We start from the raw sequence: 17335 nt of genomic DNA, 5'->3' as shown, positions 1-17335 counted from the left end.
GTGTAATATGTTCCCCCTAGAAAAATTCAAAGAAAGCAGCTCTGGTTGCAATACTCAAATTCAAGTTCAGGCTGGACCTGTCCCCCTGCAGTACCACTTTTATGCCACAAGATGTCCCCAGTCTTTTGGGTTGAATGACTCCCAGCCTCACTCAGCTCTGAATACCGATAGGCTATCACAGCGCGCCGCAGCCCCGGCCTGTACAGACGCACCGCCCGCCCCGCAGCTGACGTCACATCCAGGCCGGGTAGACTGTACCTATCACAGCGCGCAGCAGCCCCGGCCTGTACAGATGCACCGCCCCACAGCTGACGTCACATCCAGGCGCGGCGGTGGGGAGTTCGGTGGCTAGTATTGTACAAAAAAACTCGAGTTTAACAAAAAAAAAAAAAACGTTTCAAACCAAAAAAAAAAAATCGATAAATCGATTTATCGCCCAGCCCTAGTTGATCCCTACTCAAAACGACTGGATTTCCACACAAGGAAAGCTTTTATAGATACATAACATACATAACATACATACAATACATTAGGTAATCTCATGAGATGATTGTTAGTGAAATGGATGCTCTTTAAAAAAATGAAACAAACAGCCAACACGCTCCAACATGTGCATGTCACTGATCTCAATCAATGGCAAAGCTAGAGAAGAAAGGTGACCACACTGATGGATTTCAGCCTCACTACTAAAGCTGGCTATACTTTTTTTTTTTTTTGTCAGTAAAAACAAACCGACTTCTCCATCCACACAAATGAGGTGGATGCAGGAATCCCTCTGACCGGGACATTGAATTCTGACAGTGGCTCCATTTCGATCAGAATACATATGATCAGTGGCTGTGGCCACAGATCAAGAAATTCTTTTAACAGAAGTCAAATGATCGACTTGTGTCAAGCAAGGACTGCCACACTGATCAAATTTGGCCTGTCCCTTTTAAATCAGCAGAATTTAGATCAATGTAAGGCCATCTTAAATACCTGGTCACACTGCTGCAATTTAATGTGCGTTGGTCTATGCGCAAAGTTGCATGACAAAAGGATTACCATTCATTTCTATGGGGCCCCTTTATACCCGCGCTTTTCTCATTTGTGTTTTTTTTTTTTGGTGAAGCAATGCATGTTTTTGGCCCCATAGACTGCAACTAGAATGCATGAAAAATGCATAAAAATGATTGGCCGAAACTGGTAAATATGGATGACATTTTTTTTATCTTGCTATGCAATTAATAAGCATTAGTTCAGTAGACAGTGTGTGCTGGCTGTTCCATTATACTGTACAATCAAACTGAATAGTGCATGGACAGCTTAAGGCAATGCAAACAGCAACAATGTAATTTGAAGTGCTGCCAATAAGATACTCCCAGCTCTACACTAAACAAGAAGTAGAAGTAGAGGATTAAATGGAAGAGTATTTGTACTATACACACACACTGGGCACAAAAAAAATGGATTTTTGACTTACCCTAAAATCCTTTTCTCTGAAGTTCATTGACAGATGCAGCTCCATATTCTTTCTGACCATTGGGTTATGACGCCCCCTACAGGAGTAGGACACTAGGCAGGAAAAAGCTTTACCACCCCTATATGGCAGTGCCTGCAGGCATAACCCCACACACTCTGCTATAGCCTTCAGTTTATAAGAAAAAACCCTAACCCACTCATAAGCAGGTGCTGCGTCTGTCAATGAACTTCAGAGAAAAGGATTTTACGGTAAGTCAAAAATCCAGTTTTCTCTATCGTTCATTAACAGACGCAGCTCCATATTCTTCTTGACCATTGGGACATCCCAAAGCAGCATTTGCATGAGGGGGTGAAAAAAAAAAAAAAAAAAAAACGCAAGAAAGAACATAATTCCCCAAAGGCTAAACTTAGCCAACCAGGTAACATGAAGCTCAACCAGGAACAACTGGAGCTCACCTATAAACAACATACACCCTCAAAGAGAAACTTTCCTCTTTTAGAAAGCAGCCTGCAAAACCTTGCGGCCAGAAAAGGCATCCGATGATGCCAACACATCTACCTTGTAGGATTTTGTGAACGTGCGCACAGACGACCAAGTTGCTGCCTTGCAAACTTGCATCACTGACGCCTGATGGCGAAAAGCCCAAGAGGCACTTGTCGCCCTAGTAGAATGCGCCTTCACAGGGAAATGTGGAATGTGACCCTTCAGTGAATAAGCCTGTACCACCGTCTGCCTGAGCCATCTGGATATGGACACAGCAGACACAGTAAATCCCTTTCAAGGTCCTTTGGTGAGGACAAAGTCTGATTTCCTGAAAGATTCAGTAGCAGCCAGATAAACTCTAATTGCCCGAACCACATCCAAAGAATGCAAAGCAATTTCCTTGGGATGCTTGGGCTTAGGACAGAGTGAAGGCAGTACAATGTCTTCATTCAGATGAAAATCAGAAACCACCTTAGGAAGAAAAGACTAATAAGGTCTAAGTACCACTTTATCTCTGTGGACCACCAGATAAGGTGAACAGCAGGACAGCGCCGCCAATTCAGATACTCTGCGGGCAGAAGTAATAGCCACCAAAAAGGCAACCTTCTGAGACAGTGTAAGCAGAGGAATCTCCCTAATGTTCTCAAAATTAGGTTTTTGAAGAACAGACAATACCAAATTAAGATCCCACGGAGGTAGCGGGGATCGCCTCGGAGGAGCCATATGGCGAACCCCTTGTATAAAAGTGCGAAACAAGGAATGCGTAGCTAAAGGGCGTTGGAAAAATACAGCCAAAGCCGACACTTGGCCTTTGATAGTGCCCAAAGCCAACCGCTGTTTAACCCCTTTTTAAAGAAAGGTCACAATCCTAGCCACCGAAAATAGGCGAGGATGCATCTACAGCGATTCACACCATGAGATGTACGATTTCCACGTACAATGATAGATCTTCCTGGAAGTAGGCTTTCTGGCCTTCAACAGTGTAGGAATCACAGAAACAGAAAGACCTCTACCCTTCAATCCCTGGCTTTCAACAGCCACGCTGTTAAAGCCAGCGACTGTAAAGCAGGTTAGAAGATCAGTCCTTGAGACAGATCTTCCCTGAGAGGAAGTCTCCAAGGAGCATCGGCGACCCATCTTACCAGATCTGCGTACCAAGACCGGCGAGGCCAGTCTGGGGCCACCAGAATCCCTTCCACCTCTATTCTTCGCAGAAGCCTTGGTAGGAGTTTCAGTGCAGGGAACGCATAGATCAGCCGATACTGACCCCAAGGAGCCACCAGTGAGTCTGTGGCGTAGACCAGAGGAATCCCTCGACCTGGCTACAAACCTTTGAACCTTCTTGTTGAGTCGAGAAGCAAACAGGTCAACATCGGGTGTCCCCCAGCGGACATACAGGAGGTGAAACGCCTCTGGGTGCAGGGACCACTCCCCTGATCCAACACCTGATGGTAATCCGCCTGCCAGTTTTCCACCCCTGGGGTGTGCACTGCAAAAAGGGCTGGAACAAACTTTTCTGCCCATTTCAGGATCTTGGCCACCTACCAGGCTGCCAAGACACCCTTGGTGCCCCCTTGATGGTTGATGTGAAGTCACGGCCATGGCATTGTCCGATTGAATCCCCTGTAAACGATTTGTCTAGTGACTCAGGCAAAGCTTTATCCAGAATATTGATCGGAAGTTTGAACTCTTCAACTGTCCAGGACCCCTGGACACAGAGCTTCCCCAGCACTCCTCCCCAGCTGGACAGGCTGGCATCTGTGGTTACCACAGTCCAACTCAGTGGGAGGAAGGACTTGCCCTGACGAGTGAAGCCACCATAATAGAGCAGTCCTTGTGTTGCGACTCAACCGAATCATAGTGTCCAAGGACTTTGTTCCATTTGACAAGAATCTCCCTTTGTAAGGGTCTCGTGTGGAACTGAGCAAACGGAACCACCTCGAAGGTTAACACCATCAGACCCAAGGCCTGCATGCAAGTTCGCAGAGAGGACAGATTGCTGGCTAACAGCAACTGAATCGCCCCCTGCAACTTTTGCAGCTTGTCTGGGGGAAAAAAAATCCTTGCCGAAGCAGACTCCAAAGTCAGGCCCAAATAATCTAGTCTTAAGGATGGTGCCAGGGCAGATTTTTTAAAATCGATGTTCCAACCGAACTCTCGCAGAGTCCGTACAGTAATTGTCAAGTCACCCAACAGGGCTGAATGCGAGTCTGCTCTTAAGAGGAGATATTCCAGGAACCCCAGTACCGTAATCTCCCGTTGTCACAGTAATGCCAACACCGGAGCCAACACTTTGGTGAAGACCCTGGGGGCGGAGGCGAGACCAAAGGGTAACGCCACAAATTGATAATGCTCTTCTCCTACAGCGAAGCGAAGAAAACGCTGGTGTCCAGCGTAAATAGGGATGTGTAGATATACGTCCTTGATATCTATGGAAGCCAAAAAGTCTCCTTGGTGTAGAGACGCCACTACCGTGCGAACAGACTCCATTCTAAACTTCTGTACCCGCACAAATTGGTTCAGAGCCTTGAGGTCCAGGATTGGAAGTACTTTGCCTTCTTTCCTGGGCACAGTGAACAGGATTGAATAGAACCCCTGAAAGCGTTCCCGAGAAAGAACCGGCACAATCACCCCTTGCAACAGCAGATCTTGTACCACCTCTCGTAGATCCCCTAACTGGTCCGGAGATAGGCGTAGATTGGACGGGAAGAACCTGTCTGACGGTGGAGACCGGAATTCGATCTTCGGATCAGTTCGTGGACCCATTTGTCCTGAATCAAGGACGTCCATGGTTCTGGAAAGAAGCAAAGTTTTTCCCCCAACCCAGAAATGGGTGAGGGCGTCCATTCATGCAGACGAGGATTTGTCCGCAGATCCAGATTGGCTTATCCAACCATGTATCCTTTGAACCCCCAGAAGACCTGAATGGCTTAGCTCCATTCTCCTGCGACCCGGAGGTACGAAAGGGCCGCCTATGAGCAGTAAATGAAGGCCCCCCCCCCCCCCCCCGTCTAGTGAATTGGGGTAGAAGAGTACTCTTCCCAACCGTAAGGCCTTTGATCACCTCATCCAGGGAGGAACCAAACAACCTGTCCCCCATAAAGGGAAGGTCAGAAAGAGCTTTTTTGGAAGCCTGGTCCGCAGACCAGCTTTTTTTAGCCACACCATGGGTCTAATAGCAATCCCCACCGCAGGCACTCTGGCTACCAGTGAAGCTGCATCCAGCGATGCATCACATATATACAAAAGGCCCGGTGAAAGCTGCTCCGTTTCCAAGTCACCTTTCAACAACTTTGCCCATTCTGTGATGGTCTGTGACACCAGAGTGATCACAAAGACCGGTTTTAGTATTGAGCCCGCTAACACATGCAAATGGCGGGACAGAGACTAAATCCGTCTATTCACTGGGTCGGTAAATACCCGGAACTCTTCACCGGGACCGCAGTAGACTTGTTTAGTCTGGATACTGGATGAAACACCTTTGGTGGCACGGTCCACCTAGTGGAAACCGCATCTGCAAAGGGGTAGCACATTTTAAAATGCTTAGGCACCACTAACATTTTGTTTGATGCACCCCCAATGTTGTCAAAAAGTTCCGGACAGGGAAAAACCTTGCCCGACTTCTGGGATTTGCGGGTGCCAAAGGACACCTGCGCTCCTGACGCTGTAGAACCATCCACTATTTTTAAAGTTTCCCGCACGACACAATAAGTGCCTCCACCAGCAGGCTTTCCCACGCGGCAGCTGACGAGGCTATATCCGCCCCGCCATCAGAATACAAAGACACAGATACATGCAGAAGGGATGGTATGCATCTGCGGCGGCCATATATACCTCAGAATCTGAGGATACTAGAGAGGCAGGGGAAGGCATAGGGCACATTCTGCTAGTGGCATTTATTAAAACGAAATCCACTTTTGACACCAGGTTTTCCAAAACTGTTGCAAAAGCAGACCAGGGCTATGACCCGGAGGGTCCCGCAACCACATGGAGGGGGTCTGTATGTGAGATTTGGTCCTGGGACTCAATAATCACTTAATACAAAAAAAGTGTCACTTTAAGAAAAGTTTAAAAAAAAAAAAAAAACACGATCCGCACCGCTGCACCAGCGGTACCACAAGTCCCAGCCCTAACACAGCGTGCAGCAGGGTGAGTGAGGAGTACCTACAGGGACCCCAGGAACATACCACCAAAATGGTCTGGAGGCTACAGGAACGTTCTGTGCAGAGATGAGAAACGATCTGCCACAGGAACAGAAAAAACCTGGGTCATGCCTAGAGCCACCCTAGCTTCTCCCTTGCCGTCCAGCGATTGTAGACTCCAAGAAAATGGCCGCCCCATGTATTCCTATGGGGAACTACTAAAACAAGGCCCTCCATGCATTCCAATGAGAAACTTTTACATTGATGCAGAGCAAGAAACTACAGCAAAATGGCGGCCCCCATGACGCGCCATGCGGTCTCCAGGACCCCACAGGGTGGTCCCCAGGAGGAGACCCCACCAGGACAAAACTCTGCCCCCTGCAGAACCGCCGCAGCGGCCGCAATACATCTGCCCCCCAGAGGTAGGAACCTGCATGTGGGGAGGCAGGCCTAAGGCCTGGTATCACTGAGAGGCCAGGGGAACGGAGGGATACCCGAGGGTCCATCCCTCCCAGGCAGGGGGGCCACGTCCACCCCGAGACCACCAGAGAAATGGGGGGGGGGCACTTTCTCACCATACCACGGCATCAGGTGGGCGCCACTCCGAACAAGCTACCTCTCCACCCAGGATGAGGGTGCTGATGGCCAAGGGGTACGCTGGGACTCCCAGGTCGTGTGCGTTCCAGCAGGTTCTACCCAGTACAGCAGGGAACCTCAAACTACGGCCCTCCAGCTGTTGCAAAACTACAAGTCCCATCATGCCTCCGCTCATCGGTGTCATGCTTGTGGCTGTCAAGTCTTGCTATGCCTCACGGGACTTGTAGTTCTGCAACATCTGGGAGGACCACAGTTTGCATATCCCTCCCTGCACTACAGGCTGCCTGAAGAAAACTACTGGAGGGACAGAGACTAGACCAGTCACCCTGCATAAGAAAAGAGAGCAGCAGTGACCGGTCTTTAATACAGTAAACTCCTGCAGAGGCAAAATTTCACACTGGATTACTGCACAGATCTGGAAGAAATACACAAAGCACACAGAGATTCAAGGAAGAATACACATGACTCTCGCTGCCCCCCCCCCCCCCCGGGACAATAGTAGGGGGAGAAGTTCACTTGTTGAAATCAGCACTCCTGTGTGAATGAACTACAAGCTCTGACATCCTTTGCGGCTGTCGGCTTGTAGTTCTCGAACTACCACAACGCTTTGGTAGTTCATTGAGTCTTACGGTCAGGGAGTATCGGCTTACCCGTAAGAGATGTATGGGTAAGCCGATACACTGAAAGTGTGAAGGAGACCTGCATGGCATCAGCAATCAGCTGATTGGTGGTGCAATGCTTTTCAGGCTCCTGCAACAAAAAAAAAAAAAAAATGTGCATCTATTTTTTTTTTTTTAATTAACTTATTCTTTTAGGCTGGCCATCTATGGGACGAATTTCGAAATAATTTTCTTTCAAAAATCTTATCTGAGAATTATTGTTCAAATTTCGCACCATTAGTTGGCAGCAGCAACATGCAATTTTCGTGCGGTCATCGAATTTGAGTGATCAGGCATGTTGGAAATTTTTTGAAAAACGAATGATTTTCTAATCAACGATGGGAGAATCGTGTGAGAAATATAATTGAAAGAGAAATGTGCACGAGTTCAAGAAAAGAAGATTCCCAGAAAGAAAAGAAGAAGATTCCCAGAAAGAAAAGAAGATTCCCAGCCATTAAACTTCTTTTCTATAGCAATAAGAGGTGGAATTGAAGGCTTGGTTGGTCGAATTTCGAAATCAATGGTGGCACCAAAACACGTGAAAATTTTAGATTATCGAAAAAATATTCTTTTGAAATTCGACCCTTGTATGGCCAGCCTAAGACCAATGCACAGGGGTATATTGAAATACTGATATCTATGCAGGATATTGCTGACAGATCACACATTAAAAAAAAAAAAAAACACACACATGGCCCATAGAGTGCTTAACATCCATAACTAGCCAAAACCTGCAAAATTCTTCTTCCGTTCCTCTAGCTCAGTTTTCAGTCCGTTACAATCCTCGGGCAGTGTAAAAGGGTCCGAAGGGGACTTAAAGGCTCGTACACACTATAAGAAAATTGACCAAACATTTTCATCCAAATAATTTTTTTTTATGATTTTCGTATAGTGTGTCCAGAACTTTCTACAGACGATTCAGAAATTTTGTAAAAAAATTCTCAAAGGGACAAACCAAAACGTTTCTCATACGGGAAAAAACGAACGATTTTCGTTAAATGTGTACCATTTTCGTACAAGAAAAATCAGAAAGGAAAGTGCGCATGATCAGAAACAAACAACAAAAAAAGCCTTTGCAAATTTCCGTAAGAAAATTCTTTCATCGTTTCTGATTTCCTGTGAAACAACAAAGAAAATCGGACAATTTTTCGCCCGATTTTCTTATAGTGTGTACCCCACTTAAAGCGGAGTTCCGGGCACAAAATCAATCTTTTTTTTTTGTGCCCGTCCGCTTGCTCTCCTTCACCTGAAACAGAATTGGATAGTTTTTTTTTTGTACTCACCTTGTAATTGTAGATCGAATATACTCGCCTATTCTTCACTTCCTCCCTCTGCGCCGCGGCTCCGCCGTCACTTCCTGGCTTGCAATGATTCCTGGGAGCTGAACGTCATCGCTCCCAGGAATCAATGCGACGGCACCGGCCCCGCTCGTCACTTCCGGGGCGACGCCGCATTCCCTGCTAAACAGCTTCTGGGCATGCCCAGAAGCTGTGGAGGAATGCGGCGCTGCACCGGAAGTGACGAGAGGGGCCGGTGCAGGCCCATTCTGGGAGAAGAAGACGCGGAAGAAGACGCAGAAGAGGACCGCGCCGGCTTCAGCTGCCCACAAGAGAGATGGCAACGCTCTGGAAGAAATTTTATAAGTGAGTATTTCTTCTTGCAGGTAAGTGCGAACCGGGACAGATCAGAGGCTAACTATTGTGGAATGTACTAGCCCTGACTGTCCCGGGGGTATGTTCACTGAAAAAATTTTTCTGTGCCCGGAACTCTGCTTTAAGTGAAATCTGCATGCTCAGCAGGGGATCTCTCCCCCAATTCCCATTGAGCAGATGAATGACAGGTACCGGTGTTCACTCTGCATAGCTCAGTACTTTATGGGGAACTGCCAAACCGATGTAGAACAGGACCACCTTCCATCTGTTTTTGGTGGACAGGATCGGATGGCAGCGGATATGTCCACTGATATCTGCCATTAGATATTCTGAACAAATAAAAGGCAAAGTTTACCTCTACAAAAAAGCTAGCAATGCAGATAAGCAACGTCTGTAGAGGAAAACAAGCTGTGACTAAAGATGAATAATACCCTTGCTATAGGTGTAGGCCATTTACATACCTCATGAGTGGCAACTTTGGCTCTGAGGAAGCGGGTCCTCCCTCGAAACACGTAAGCCATACAAGGTTGTGAGGACGCCATCACGCTATCCAGCAGTAGAGAAGTGAGCAGTCCCTATTTCCTACATGCTTGTACATATTCTATGTTTGTGAGTATATTGTACGCTACCATCTTTGATTTTAATAAACTATTTTAGTGGCAATGCACAAGGTCGGTGCGCCCTTCTCTTGTTTTCTTGTAGTGCTTTTTGGATACCCTTGGTCCTGAGGAGGGCAGCAAGACCACTCCATTTGTGCCTAAAAAAAACACCTAGATCAGGCATGTCCAACCTGCGGCCCGGAACCGCAGAGCAATGCGGCCCACTGCCCCCCGACAATTTATTTATTTTTTTGCTGGGGAGGAAGGAAGTCGAGTCGGGGGCACGGCCACAGCGGCTTCCAACTAACTGTAGGCAGAGGCTGCCTCGGAGGGGATCATCCACTAGATGTGTTAAATTAGTGCTGGGGAGGGGGGGCGCAGCAGCGCGCTGCAACGTTTTATTACTTATATACCTTAACTATAGTATATATTTTATATGCGGCCCGAGAAAATTTCTCTACACTCAATGTGGCCCAGAGAAGCCAAAAGGTTGGACACCCATGCCCTAGATCATTTACCATTCCGCACACCACTCGAGCGCAGGAGTTTTTTGGAACATACCTCATGAAGCCTGACTGGGAAACTCCCAGAAGTTGCTAGGAGAAGCCTAGGTGTTCATCTTCACTATCACAGGTGTGAGCTCTTTCTCCGATTCAAATCCCCTCACATGCGCTCTCTTCCCTGATGAAGTAGCTCTGAGCTCAGTGTTTAGGAGCTCGCTGCTTAACAACATCCTGAGAGTTCACATACCGTATTTTCCGGCGTATAAGACGACTTTTTACCCCAGGAAAATCTTCTCAAAAGTCGGGGGTCATCTTATACGCCGAGTATAATATTTTCAAGGTACCTTCAAGAGAGATGTCCAGGAGATGGGAACAATGCAGGGACTTTTTCTTCTGTTTCGGGCGCATGCACATTATCGGCGCCACATGTTCAGGAAGTTCTGGATAGCTGCTCTCTAGCGGCGGAGTGATCTGTCATGCACTCTATTGCTCAGGCGACTGGACTGTGAGGTGACTCACAGGGAGTGGGAGATTTAAAACGAATCCCGATGGCGGCGGGTAGCATGGCACTGGCAGCACACAGTGAGTAGGGACTATAATTGCATATAGTAATGTCTTAAGTACCGTACTGTAGAATCCTCAAAGTGCCTTATGATGATTAGCATTAGGATTTTCAGTCACACAGCGCACTAGCTGCTGCATGACTCTGTCACAGTGTGCTACATGGCTTTTGGGTGCCAACTTTGTTAATTTATAGCTGTACTGAATGATAGACTATAACACAGTTTAGCAATAACAAAATCGGTACCCAAAAGCCTTGTGGCACACTGTGACAGTCATGCAGCACCTAGTGTGCTGTTTGAATAATTCTCTTACTTTCTTGCTTTTACCGCTCCTTTGCCACCGGTGTGAGCCTAGCCTTCGAGAGGCTACAGCCGCTACACACACTGCAATCTGACTGGACAATTGTTACCAGAACTTTAATATAAGGAGAAACCTAAACAATCCATCTAGTTATATAGTGACTCCTCCAATACTACTGGCAGATATGCGACTCCCTTTACTACTACTGGTAGATCTGTGACCCCTCCACTACTACTGGCAGATCTGTGACCCCTCCACTACTACTGGTAGATCTGTGACCCCTCCACTACTACTGGCAGATCTGTGACCCCTCCACTACTACTGGCAGATATGTGACTCCCTTTACTACTACTGGCAGATATGTGACTCCCTTTACTACTACTGGCAGATATGTGACTCCCTTTACTACTACTGGCAGATCTGTGACCCCTCCTCTACTACTGGCAGATCTGTGACCCCTCCTCTACTACTGGCAGATCTGTGACCCCTCCACTACTACTGGCAGATCTGTGACCCCTCCACTACTACTGGCAGATCTGTGAACCCTCCACTACTACTACTGGCAGATCTGTGACCCCTCCTCTACTACTGGCAGATCTGTGACCCCTCCACTACTACTGGCAGATCTGTGACCCCTCCACTACTACTGGCAGATCTGTGACCCCTCCACTACTACTACTGGCAGATCTGTGACCCCTCCACTACTACTGGAAGATCTGTGACCTCTCCACTACTACTGGCAGATCTGTGACCCCTCCACTACTACTGGCAGATCTGTGACCCCCTCCACTACTACTACTGGCAGATCTGTGACCCCTCCACTACTACTGGCAGATCTGTGACCCCTCCACTACTACTACTGGCAGATCTGTGACCCCTCCACTACTACTACTGGCAGATCTGTGACCCCTCCACTACTACTACTGGCAGATCTGTGACCCCTCCACTACTACTACTGGCAGATCTGTGACCCCTCCACTACTACTGGCAGGTCTGTGACCTCTCCACTACTACTGGCAGGTCTGTGACCCCTCCACTACTACTGGCAGATCTGTGACCCCTCCACTACTACTACTGGCAGATCTGTGACCCCTCCACTACTACTACTGGCAGATCTGTGACCCCTCCACTACTACTACTGGCAGATCTGTGACCCCTCCACTACTACTGGCAGGTCTGTGACCTCTCCACTACTACTGGCAGATCTGTGACCCCTCCACTACTACTGGTAGATCTGTGACCCCTCCACTACTACTGGCAGATCTGTGACCCCTCCACTACTACTACTGGCAGATCTGTGACCCCCTCCACTACTACTACTGGCAGATCTGTGACCCCTCCACTACTACTGGAAGATCTGTGACCTCTCCACTACTACTGGCAGATCTGTGACCCCTCCACTACTACTACTGGCAGATCTGTGACCCCTCCACTACTACTACTGGCAGATCTGTGACCCCTCCACTACTACTACTGGCAGATCTGTGACCCCCTCCACTACTACTGGCAGGTCTGTGACCCCTCCACTACTACTACTGGCAGGTCTGTGACCCCCTCCACTACTACTGGTAGATCTGTGACCCCTCCACTACTACTGGTAGATCTGTGACCCCTCCACTACTACTGGTAGATCTGTGACCCCTCCACTACTACTGGCAGATCTGTGACCCCTCCACTACTACTGGCAGATCTGTGACCCCTCCACTACTACTGGAAGATCTGTGACCCCTCCACTACTACTACTGGCAGATCTGTGACCCCTCCACTACTACTACTGGCAGATCTGTGACCCCTCCACTACTACTGGCAGATCTGTGACCCCTCCACTACTACTACTGGCAGATCTGTGACCCCTCCACTACTACTGGCAGATCTGTGACCCCTCCACTACTACTGGAAGATCTGTGACCTCTCCACTACTACTGGAAGATCTGTGACCTCTCCACTACTACTGGCAGATCTGTGACCCCTCCATTACTACTGGCAGATCTGTGACCCCTCCACTACTACTGGCAGATCTGTGACCCCTCCACTACTACTGGCAGATCTGTGACCCCTCCACTACTACTGGCAGATCTGTGACCCCTCCTCTACTACTGGAAGATCTGTGACCCCTCCACTACTACTACTGGCAGATCTGTGACCCCTCCACTACTACTACTGGCAGATCTGTGACCCCTCCACTACTACTACTGGCAGATCTGTGACCCCTCCACTACTACTACTGGCAGATCTGTGACCCCTCCACTACTACTACTGGCAGATCTGTGACCCCTCCACTACTACTACTGGCAGATCTGTGACCCCTCCACTACTACTACTGGCAGATCTGTGACTCCCTTTACTACTACTGGCAGATCTGTGACCCCTCCACTACTACTGGCAGATCTGTGACCCCTCCACTACTACTGGCAGATCTGTGACCCCTCCACTACTACTGGCAGATCTGTGACCCCTCCACTACTACTGGCAGATCTGTGACCCCTCAATTACTACTGGCAGATCTGTGACCCCCTCCACTACTACTGGCAGATCTGTGACCCCTCCACTACTACTACTGGCAGATCTGTGACCCCTCCACTACTACTGGAAGATCTGTGACCTCTCCACTACTACTGGCAGATCTGTGACCTCTCCACTACTACTACTGGCAGATCTGTGACCCCTCCACTACTACTACTGGCAGGTCTGTGACCCCCTCCACTACTACTGGTAGATCTGTGACCCCTCCACTACTACTACTGGCAGATCTGTGACCCCTCCACTACTACTGGCAGATCTGTGACCCCTCCACTACTACTGGCAGATCTGTGACCCCTCCACTACTACTGGCAGATCTGTGACCCCTCCACTACTACTACTGGCAGATCTGTGACCCCTCCACTACTACTACTGGCAGATCTGTGACCCCTCCACTACTACTGGCAGATCTGTGACCCCTCCACTACTACTACTGGCAGATCTGTGACCCCTCCACTACTACTACTGGCAGATCTGTGACCCCTCCACTACTACTACTGGCAGATCTGTGACCCCTCCACTACTACTACTGGCAGATCTGTGACCCCTCCACTACTACTGGCAGGTCTGTGACCCCTCCACTACTACTACTGGCAGGTCTGTGACCCCCTCCACTACTACTGGTAGATCTGTGACCCCTCCACTACTACTGGCAGATCTGTGACCTCTCCACTACTACTACTGGCAGATCTGTGACCCCTCCACTACTACTACTGGCAGATCTGTGACCCCTCCACTACTACTACTGGCAGATCTGTGACTCCCTTTACTACTACTGGCAGATCTGTGACCCCTCCACTACTACTGGCAGATCTGTGACCCCTCCACTACTACTGGCAGATCTGTGACCTCTCCACTACTACTGGCAGATCTGTGACCCCTCCACTACTACTACTGGCAGATCTGTGACTCCCTTTACTACTACTGGTAGATCTGTGACCTCTCCACTACTACTGGAAGATCTGTGACCCCTCCACTACTACTGGAAGATCTGTGACCTCTCCACTACTACTGGAAGATCTGTGACCCCTCCACTACTACTGGCAGATCTGTGACCCCTCCACTACTACTGGCAGATCTGTGACCCCTCCACTACTACTGGCAGATCTGTGACCCCTCCACTACTACTGGCAGATCTGTGACCCCTCCACTACTACTACTGGCAGATCTGTGACCTCAAATGATAAACGCGCTGCAAAAAAACGCGTGAGACACTCATCACCCAAACGCGTGTCAGGAGCTTCTTTGGCGCGTTTGTTGCCCGTTTCTGCATGCACGTCATGCAAAAAAAGGCGTACAGGAACGCGCGTTCTACTACACCCATTGTGAATGTGGCCCTCGAAGAGATGGTACAATCAGATTGTATAGTGTATGGGGGAGCCTTGCTGCCACCTACAGTCCTCCATGGTTCCCAGCTGAGAAGTGTGTCCTCAGGGCAGGCTGGGACTGCTAGTCCCTCACACAAGTACACACCCCTAAGGCTGTCTCATATCTCCCCTCCCCCCAGTGAGGAGACACAGAAGTGACACAGGAAGCCCCCATCCCCCTACTCACCTTATCCAGTACAGGCGGCGGCTCTCCTCGCCCTACATCCGCTGCACCGACCCTTCCAGCGCTCGGACAAGCCCGGCCGGGTCACCGCTTCCGCAACCCGCAGGGCGGACCATCCACAGCCGCCGCAAGATGTCCGGCCTCCCGCTCCGGTCACGTGACGTCGGCCAGCCGCATCAGCTATTGGTCAGCAACAGCCTCACGGGTCGGAAAGGCCAATAGGGATGTCGCGACGGCTCCAGGAAGAGGGCGGTGTCGCCTGGTTTCCATAGAGAGGCTTGGAACGCGGCTTGTTGACACTGACAGGTCCGGGAAAGCTGCGCATGCGCAGACACATGGACAGTGAGCAGAGAGTTCCATTCCTCGTTTCCAGGGTGCAGACTGACTGGCTCCTTGATAACATATGTCTGCTCTTAAAGTGGAACTTCAGTCAGAAAATTTAGTCCTGCTAGATCACTTTAGGCTGGCTTCTGCAGGTATAGCTATGTAACACTTTAACCACTTGCCTACCGGGGACTTTCACCCCCTTCCTTCCCAGGCCAATTTTCAGCACTCTCACGCTTTGAATGACAATTGCGCGGTCATGCTACACTGTACCCGTATGAATTTTTTATCATTTTTTTCACACAAATAGAGCTTTCTTTTGGTGGTATTTAATCACCTCTGGGTTTTTTATTTCTTACAAAAAAAAAAAGAAAAAAGACAGAAAATTTTGAAAAAAAAAAAAAGTTTTTCTTATTTTCTGCGAGTAAGTTTTGAAAATAAATAAAATTTCTCTTACGTCCTCCGACAGTCGCCGCCATCTTCATATTCGTCACAATGGGGTATTAGACTTTGCTCCGAAGGAGTAGCTAGGCAACAGAATATGTTAACATTAAAGCTTTTAACATATCCCACCCTCAAGGGGTGGTCCCCTCAGTCAATACCCTCCTACTTCCTGCAACCATATCTCAGTTTCAATGTCTAGCTTGTCACGGGGTAGCTGGATCTCTCTATGCTGGGGCATTTTGCCTCAGCCTTTCTCTTCTTTTTTGATTTTTGTTTGAGTTTTTTCTCTCTCTTTACTTAGCTGTTCTTTTTGTCAGCATTAGTTAGTTCTTCTGATCAAGAGGATCATGCGGGCTGGGTCTCGGGCTGATTCCCCTGGTCTCAGGTTGTGCGTCAGTGGCTTCCCAGCCTGCCATCAAGCGTTCAGCCAGGTAACGCTCCTGGCACAGTGAACGACCCATCCCTGTTCGGTGCAGGGATGATTGGTGAGGTGGCTACCTCACTGGACGCTGTGCGGTTTCTTAACCCCGATTTTTCTGCGTCCTGAATGCGACTCTCCCTGCCACATGTGCAGTGGCTTGTTCGCCTGTGCGGGTTCCCCACGCCATTTAGGTAAGTGTATCTGTGTGGGGACCTGTCTGTTGGGGGGGTGTCAGTCTGGGACTGTGTAAACTGCCTCTGTTCACACTGTTTGGCTCCCTATCGCTCTGGCTGCATGCTGTGGGCTGCAGGGGGGGGGGGGCTGTGCTGCACTATCTGTGTCAGACTGTGGGATGTGTGACAGGCTGTGTGCTGTGGGGCATGTTTTGTCATGTTTGGGCACAATACAGCGATCGCTGCGGCGGTCCGCCATGTTTTTTACATGCTGTAGTGTTATACTGCGGTCCTCACAGTAGTGGGGGAGCGGCGGTTTCGGCGCCAAACGGCGCCATTTTGGCTGCGCTCGCCCCGGCCGCATGTTTGCACTGAGGGCGGCCATTTTCTTGTAGCCTTCCATAGGATTTAATAGAGCGCCCTGACTCATCACTTCCTCTTTCCTGGGTGCACCGATCGAGGCGGCAGCAGCAGCAGTGGTCTCTTCAGTTTTAATCCTCTCTTCTTCCTATATCCATTGCCTGTATTCAGTTTTGTCCCTGTGGGGGTCTGCTTGTGCTAGTGTGTGTGTGTGCGGTGGGCTGCGCTCGCTGCGCTTGTTAAAGGGGCAGTTAACCCTTTATTCTCCAGCATATTTTTTGGGGCAATGGATTCTCAGGAAGGCAAGTTTCCTGCCACCTTGGTGGGTAGCCAGGGGACTGCTGTTTCCCCCCCAGGGGGGGATTTGGCTGAGGTGGTGGCTAACCTTGCTGCTCAGGTGCAGATGCTTGTGGCTGCTCAATCCACTAAAAGACCCAGAGTTTCAATGTCCTCTGATTCAGAGAGTGATGGTGATAGGGCTGCTGTGGCTGGGATCTCCTTATCGGGGTCCCGTTCCTCCCTGGATCTCGTGGGGTCCGAGGTGGAGGCTGAGGTTGAAGGGGTTGATAGTTCTCCCCCTG

At 49.2% G+C, this 17335-nt stretch overlaps 1 protein-coding gene across 4 annotated transcripts in view; it reads right to left on the bottom strand.

Moving 5' to 3' along the window:
- The window catches only part of RALGAPB (Ral GTPase activating protein non-catalytic subunit beta), a 185213-nt gene extending 169955 nt beyond the window's left edge, over window positions 1-15258 (bottom strand). For all 4 annotated transcript variants that reach the window (XM_082271891.1, XM_082271892.1, XM_082271893.1 and 1 more), the window contains exon 1: window positions 15036-15258. The gene's annotated coding sequence lies outside the window, so the exon portion shown is untranslated. The remainder of the gene's footprint in view (window positions 1-15035) is intronic.
- Window positions 15259-17335: the final 2077 nt, after the last annotated feature.

This window comes from Pelophylax lessonae, assembly GCF_965119305.1.
Source record: "Pelophylax lessonae genome assembly, chromosome: 11".
NCBI lineage: Eukaryota > Metazoa > Chordata > Amphibia > Anura > Ranidae > Pelophylax > Pelophylax lessonae.
Note: the sequence above shows the minus strand (reverse complement) of the source record. Positions and strands in the feature narration are given on the sequence as shown.